This window comes from Magnolia sinica, chromosome 19, assembly GCF_029962835.1.
Source record: "Magnolia sinica isolate HGM2019 chromosome 19, MsV1, whole genome shotgun sequence".
NCBI lineage: Eukaryota > Viridiplantae > Streptophyta > Magnoliopsida > Magnoliales > Magnoliaceae > Magnolia > Magnolia sinica.
In genome coordinates, this window is record NC_080591.1 from 24180195 (window position 1) to 24188446 (window position 8252).

Genomic DNA, 8252 nt, shown 5'->3' on the forward strand with positions numbered 1-8252 from the left:
TGTCATCCACGGCATATAGCATTTTGGATTGCTACGTTTCTGTACTTATATGGCTTATAGCTCATTATGATCTGCATTGCATACCCTAATATTATATGACTCATGGACTTACCAGTATATTTACGCCTACTCTAATATCGTATGATTCATGATCTTATCAGTATTTTTGCTTACTCTGATTACTCTGATATCTATGTGCTTGGTACTTATCTTGAGGACACACTTTTACCACCCTCTAAGCTTTCTATAAGCTTATGCACGATAGATGCGTGCAGGTGGCGTTAGGTTGCAACAGCATTGAGCATGAAGTGTGCAGCGGTCTTCTGGAGCTTTGATTTTCAATATATGTATTTTCCTTTCAACACTGTACTCAAATGATTATATTAGTGGATATGTGATGATGATGTTGCCTTTGTGATTTGGGTAAACTTGTAGTTATGTTTCTTATGAGACAAATGTACATTGGAAAATCCTCCTTGTAGGATCTCAGGATCGGAATCTGGCGAACCTGCGCTGGGAGCCGCGAATGGGGTACTACGGAGGCTGTCAGCACCGAATTTGGCAATCGGGAATTTGTGAGCCCGATTTTTGGGTTTGGGGCGTGACAAGAAATAAAAACAAGAACTTCACCTATAGTGGCAACAGAACCAAAAAAAACTAATTTTTGCTGCACCTTCAGTGGATACAACTACAGATGTTGAAGTAGAAGAACCTGCAAAAGAATCACATAAAAAAATTACACACGATTGAATTTTGGGTGAAGGCTGACATATTGTTGATAAATTTAAGCAAAGTTCTCATACTTGCTTGATTTGTGAGATACAACTCAGAATATGGTGGCCCACTAAACAACGATCCTAATCACAGATGGAATGTGGGGTCCACTTGTGTATTTCTGACCAACAGATAAGTCCCCGTAAGAAGAATGCCAACTACACCAGCAATGAGACATGTGTAAGTTAAACTGTAGAAGCCTTATCAGTGATTCTGCATAATTATTGCAAAAAAAAAAGGACATTTTCAAGGAAGAAAAGGAATTAAAAAAAAAAAGAGGAGGGGGGGGAATTCCCATACTGCAAATACTTTATGGTGCATTGGTAGCACCAAATATCATGAAATTTCATTATTAAACAATCTAATTTGGTGCAAAATATCATGATATTTGGTGCAGCCAAACACCCACTAGAGATATCTTTTTTAATATAATTAAAATTACCTGCTAGAGATATCATGATATTTTCTTTTTCTTTTTTTCAACACCTAGTTTGTCGACTTTTTGGGAAATGATACAAAGAAAGATGTCTTTGTGTATCGCAGAATTTTTAACATCACATTCACAACCTGTAACCAAATTCAGGTTGGGCAAAGGATGTAATACAACTAAACAAAAGCTGAAAAATGAATGATATAGTTCTAGAAAAAGGCACTAAATTACCTGAAAAATGTTGAGAAAGGAGACGAGCCCTTGAGATGAGATTGAGCACGATCTCACTATTGAGTTAGCTCTTTCATTTCTTTCTATACATTTGCACAACAAAAGGTTAGGTCATCTATGTAAACACTTTTAGAAAAAGGAATTCATTGGAGAACCAAATTCAAAAAAACAAAAAGGAATTCATCTATGTGCAATTATAATATTTAAAACCTTGTTAACACTTTGAGAAAAAGGAATTCATCAGATCACATTATATTCTTTCCAAGCACTCTACTTAAAAGACCTTATGGTTTTGAGGAAATGCACATTATCCTTGAGTTCTCAGTCTCAAATTACAGAATTTACAATAAACTCACGTTTTCAGCATGTACAAGTGGGTCACATGGATTATTGATCCAGACCATCTATGTTGGGCCCCACTGGAAAGAAAATGTCCCAAAATTTCTCGACAAGACAATCCTAAACTTTAAATTTCTAGCCTAAAAATGGACGGCCAAGAAGAGAAATACAACAACGGTCCACATTCGGCTCAGAAAATGCAAAAACTGGTGGCAAGATCTTACAATTTAGGCCTTCATGGTGGGGCTGAGCAGAGCAATTGTCCAAATAATTGAACCATGGGTCCCACTAGTACAAATTAAAAACCTTAGTATGTTTGCATATTCCTTGGGTTAAGGATCTTATTATTCCTCGTGCATGAAAAGGGTGCTAACCATGTTTTACAAAGTGCATGTGGTTTGTGGGTGATTATGTGCATCCGCAGGGATTAGTCTCGCCTCAAAAGGGAGTGGGGACACCCTATCATCATCAAAAAAAAAAAATTTTGATGTTTGGTGGGAAGTGGATTATAAAACTTTTGCTAATATACCATTTAAAAGTAATTCCTAAATTGATGGGAGAAAATTTATACTGCTAGGGAATCCACAAATTATATTTGTGTGGTATAATTAATGAATGGAAAATTTATACTACATCTATGTGGTAACATACCAGGGAATACACTGTAAGTGAGTTCAGAACTGTGGTAGATACTTTGAATCAACTGGTACCTGCATTACAAATTGAAAACCTTAGTATGTTTGCATATTCCTTGGGTCAAGGATCTTATTATTCCTCGGGCATGAAAAGGGTGCTAATCATGTTTTATCCAGTGCATGTGGTTTGTGGGTGATTATGTGCATCCGCGGGGATTAGTCTAGCCTCAAAAGGGAGTGGGGACACCCTGTCATCATCAAAAGAAAAAAAAAAACTTGATGTTTGGTGGGAAGTGGATTATAAAACTTTTGCTAATATACCATTTAAAAGTTATTCCTAAATTGATGGCAGAAAAATTATACTACTAGGGAATCCACAAATTATATCTGTGTGGTATAATTAATGCATAGAAAATTTATACTACATCTATGTGGTAACATACTAGGGAATCCACAAATTATATCTGTTGCAATCTGCATTTCAGGTACCAGTTGATTCAAAGTATCTACCACAATTCTGAACTCACTTACAGTGTATGCTCGATTCATTGCCTAAAATATAAACAACAAATATTCTCTTAGGAGTCTATATAAAACTGGAATCATTGGTCTCGATCATTGATCAAAAGTACCACCAAAATTTAATTAAAAAAATTATCTGATCAACAATCTTTTCCGACTTACGCTCAAAACAAAGTTGCGGCCATGTGATGTATGATTGTAGAGTTAGGCACGTTAGACCCAATCCAGTGGATCTGACCCGATTCGACCTGATCCGACCCTATTTGAATAGAACCGATGGCCTGGATCGGTCAGGTTCAAGTAGGATCAGGCAGATCCGAATGTTAATCGGATCGGGTTCGGTTCAATGGCAAATCGGACCAATCCGATCCGGAATCCGATCCGATTGTATCCGATTCGATCCGCACAATATTCATTTAACATTGTTTCCTGTAATGTTGTCCACTTTAAATTGGGATTTGCCTCATTTTTATTTTAATACCATAAAATGATCTTGAAAAATAGATGAACGGCATGTATGAAATAAATACATCATGGTGGGGTCCACAGAGCACCAACACCGGCCATTGGCGGTGGCAAGGGAGTAGCTGATCCGTCCTCTCCGCGCACACGGCTCAATGTGCATGGAGCACCGAGCTGCTCTGAGTCTCTGACGGTACATGAATTCCCTGCAAAAGCCTTTCCAATGAGGTTCACGCGCAACAATGCTATGTGGGGCTCACTTCAATGTATATGAGAAATCCATTCCGTCCATCTGTTTTGCAAGATCATTTAAGGACGTGCCACCAAAAATGAGAAAGATAAAAAACTAAAGTGGGTCACACGAGAGGGAAAATTGGGGAAAGAAATTCCTACTGTTGAAACTTTCTTGGGCTCCACCTTAATGTTTATATGCTATCCAATCTGTTTATAGGGTCATTCCCAATGTGATGAAGTGAAAAAAACAGATAGATAGCCTGATACAAAACTTTTATGGCCATAGGAATGCTTCAACGGTGCTAGCTGAATTCCCACTATTTATTATTGTGTGGCCAGTTGAGTTTTGTATCCATATCAATTTTAGTTGCATGTCCTAAAATGAACTTGCAAAACAAATGTACGGAATGGATTTCTCGTATACATTGAATTGGGCCCACATAGCATACTTGCACAAGAACTTCCCGTCAAAAAGCTTTTTCAGAAACCGTCTAGAAAAGTGGTCAGGAAGCGGCCAGCTGCGAAAGATAGCAAGTTATGTGGGTCCCATCACGAGGTATGTGTTATATCCAAACCGTCCATCCATTTGGCGGGCTCGTCTTAAGGCTTGAGCCGAAAAAGAAGACAATCTAAAGATCAAGTGTACCACATTGCAAAAAGCAGTGGGGTTGAACGTCTATCATTATAACTCTTTCAGCTGAACTGTACCCAACCCGATCCGACTCGATTTTTCTAACCAAGTCAGACTCGATTCAGGTCAAGCCAGCAGTGCAATGGATCAGATCGAGTCAAAGGACCCAGACTTGGTCCCGGATCGGATCGAGTTCAGGTCGGCAATCTACGATTTCGGACCGAGTCGAGTTGGACCCAATCTGGTCGGGCTCGACTCGACTCGATGCCCACCTCTAAATTCATGAAGGCCATCCAACCTGTCCATCATTTGTGTCACCTAATATTATCTCTAGATTTCATAACTTAAGCAACCTAAAAGGAAAAAAGGAAATAATGTGGAAATTAGAATTTGTGAGCCAGCTGTACATGATTTAATCAAATCATATCCCCAGTACTAAGACGGATATCAAAGGGGATAAATATGACAAAATGAGCACTTACCCAAAGCAATCCACAAATTCTCAATGCAAGTTCTCAATCGACATTGTAATTTCATGATTTTCAAAACAAAGACTGAGAAACTGGAACAGAGTTCAAGAGCATCTCAATGCAAGTTCGAAAATAAGGGAATATGAATGATATCATACAATCAATGCAAAAATGGAGAAGGAAAACCGAAGAGCTATCAGGCCTTTGTGATATTTGTAGAGGCAGCCCCAATCCACAAATGACAGTGGTGAAATACTACGATGAACACCAACACTTTGCAAGTGCAGATGCTGGGAACTGAGAATTCATCTGGCAAAGGCAGGCATTGGTGAAACAGGGTGGTAAATAGTAGTTGACAACTGCTTTAAGTGCACAGGTTTTCAGGTGCACAACGGTTCAGATTGACAAATCAAGCGATCTACACACAAATTGCATTGATGAGTAGGACTCAAATTTTGACTCTCTCAAGAGACTTTCACCTCTCCTCAAAAATTAAATGAAAATTTTATGTGGACACATCATAGAAATCAGCCATACATACTCAATAACACAATCAGCACTTTAAAATAAATCTCAAACAAGGGAAAGAGTTATTACTTCCAAAGTCACTAGGATGAATTCTATTTACCTTTTTTTTTTTTTTACACACACACACACCCCACACACACACACGCACACACATCCCACACACGCACGCCATGGGATTTCACCACTGGTGGGTACTCGAACCCTTGACCCAGTGTTGAAACTCCTGAGAGTCTACCACCCGGGTAAGAGTAAGGACCCAATTCTATTTACCTATTTGATTTGTAATCTTTTTAGGCCCGAGTGCTGCAGTGTTGAGATATTCCATCGTGAGAAGTATAGATTGTGTGAACGGCAAAAGGCTCTACATTGCAAGGCTGATCTGATTTCCAAAAATAAAAATGGCCTCGTTGCGAAAACCCATCATGTTTAGTGATAGCTTCCCCACTGCAAGAGCTTCCACTCTAGCATGCACCTGAACACAACTTCCAATATAACAGCTAGATTTTGGGAAAAAAAAATCAAAACAGAGACATCTACACTAACCCATGCTGATTTGCTTATACCCAATTCCTTTTTGGGTTTCAAAGAGCATGATTTGTTACTATAACCCAAGTGACATGGTAGGCTCAGCACATCAATCACTGTGCGGGTAAATATGGACTCGCAAAACATAAAGAAATGAGGTGCGCACGCTCCAGTGGTACAGTACCACTGTAAGGTAGGACTCAAAGAGGGGAAACTAGCAAAGGCATATTCAGAATAAAAAAACAGAAGAGAATCCAAATTTCTGCATGGAACAGATAGGTACTCATAGAACTTGCAGTGCAGTGACCGATCACATCATTTTCAGATTCATATCCTTTGAGATAAAAAGGAATCCAAAAATTTTCAGACAAAAAGGTTATGAAAAGGTTCTACATTCTTGAACTTGTTTTGTTCACTCAACATGAAATGTGAAATAGGTTATCATATGAGGCTCAGACAGAAACCAGATTTTCTAGCACATGAGCGATAAAAACTTGTTTTGTGCTGGAAATTACTAGATAGAAACCAGATTCATATGAGCACATGCAAAAAAATTTGGATTCTTTTTTGTAATTACTAGATCATATTTTTTGTAATTACTAGATCATATGAACACATCCAAATTTTTTTACATGTACTGGAATCCTATTTCACATTTCATGTGCTAGAAAATCTGGTTTTTGCATGCACATCTCAGACAAAAACCAGATTCATATGAGTGAGTTGCATGAGATAAAAAGGTTCTACATTCTTGAACTTGTTTTGTGCACTCAACATGAAATGTAAAATAGGTTATCATATAAGGCTTAGACAGAAACCAGATTTTCTTTATTGGGGAAACCATAATTGGCATCAGAGGATTTAGTGGAAATGCCCATCAAAACGAGAAAAACTGCTCACTTATCAATTAAGAATTATCAGGAGAATGTCGTAGAAATACCATGGCATTGTGTAACTAGAATCCAATGCATCCAACATTTCACGGTATTTTGCATAAAAATACAACAGTTGATTTTTATTTTTATTTTTGTTCAAAAGCAATGGATGTTTCCCAATTAGTTGGTATAAGGGTTTGATGATGATGAAGATTAATGGATGTTTCACAACCTGGAAATCCTACAGGAATTCAAACACACAAAGATTGAAGAGATGAGTAAGAGGACATATGCCAGCACACCAGTCATGTGGGATCTACACCTATCACCGAGTAGATCCAACCATGAATATGCCCTGCTACAAAGCAGGTCAATCCACTCATCAGGTGAGCCACACTCATATTGGAAAAAATGAACAACTGCTTTGATTGCACATCTCTCACACATGTGCCACGATCCAATTCTTTAATCCCTTAATAGAAATCATTCAAAAAACAAGAAAAGGCTTCAAAGACAATAGCTTTCGATTTTCTTAAGAACGTTAAAGAGAACATGAGGCTTGTAAGTTAGTCAAGCAACCATTAGACTTCACCCCCGCCGCATTTAGAGACCATCAGCTAGCCTTTATGGGTCCGGTAGTTACCTGTTTCTGAAACAGGTAACTAGGGTGCATTAGCCTAGATTTTGAGCCATGCATTAGCTTAGATTTTGAGATGGATGCCTAACATGGGGTGCAGATCTAATGGACAGCTTGGATGACCCTCACACAACACGGTGGGCACTCCTTTCAATATTCAAAACCCACTCCATAGATTTCAGAAACGGAGAGAGAGAGAGAGACTAACCGATGTCTGGATCTCCTCTCCTTCTTCTCCTTTTTCTTCTTCTTCTTCTTCTCCTTCTTTCGAGTGCTCTCCAAGTCTCTCTCACAGATCAACGGTGGGTTTGGGCGAAAGGGGGTTTTGAAAACCCTAGCGAGAGAGAGAAAGAGAGAGGTTGAGAAACAGAGAGAGAGGAATGGGGCCAAGAGACAGAGAGAGGGTGAGGGAGCGCAAGAGATCGAGAGAGGGCGAGGGAGAGGGAGAGGCTGAGTACGAGAGAGAGAGAGAGAGAGAGAGAGAGAGGGTTTGGGTTTTGGGAGATGGACGTCGGCGCGAGAGAGAAAAGGAGATTTTTATTTGGAGGTGCATGCGCGGGAAGATTAGAAGGGATTTGGTTTTGGGGGCCGGTGACGGACGGAAAGTGCTTAGATTTGTGGGCCCACCGTGATATATGTTACTGATCCACTCCGTCCATTCATTTTAACGGATCATTTTAAGGGTTAATCCAAAAAAGGAGTCATATCGAAGCCGTAAGCAGATCCCATAAAATATTAACGATAGAAATTTATTTTTTATTATTTCTTATGGTGTGGTCCACTTTGACCTTCAATCTAGCTAATTTTTTAGCTCATCAACTAAAACTATATATCAAAATATATGGGCTGCTTAGATAAAACATATATATTCCAATGGGCCCCATGAAGCCCCTTAAGCACCATCAATCTCTAATAAAATCTTGGTGGGGATGTAAGTTTTAGCTACAGATTAAATAGGA

The 8252-nt window shown here is 38.9% G+C and overlaps 1 long non-coding RNA gene across 1 annotated transcript; it reads right to left on the reverse strand.

Moving 5' to 3' along the window:
- Positions 1-606: 606 nt before the first annotated feature.
- On the reverse strand, positions 607-7817 carry LOC131234759 (uncharacterized). The gene is made up of 5 exons (XR_009165771.1): positions 7502-7817; positions 2853-2961; positions 2159-2233; positions 804-932; positions 607-712 (listed from the first exon to the last, which is right to left on the reverse strand). It is a non-coding gene; the product is annotated as an uncharacterized LOC131234759 (long non-coding RNA).
- Positions 7818-8252: the final 435 nt, after the last annotated feature.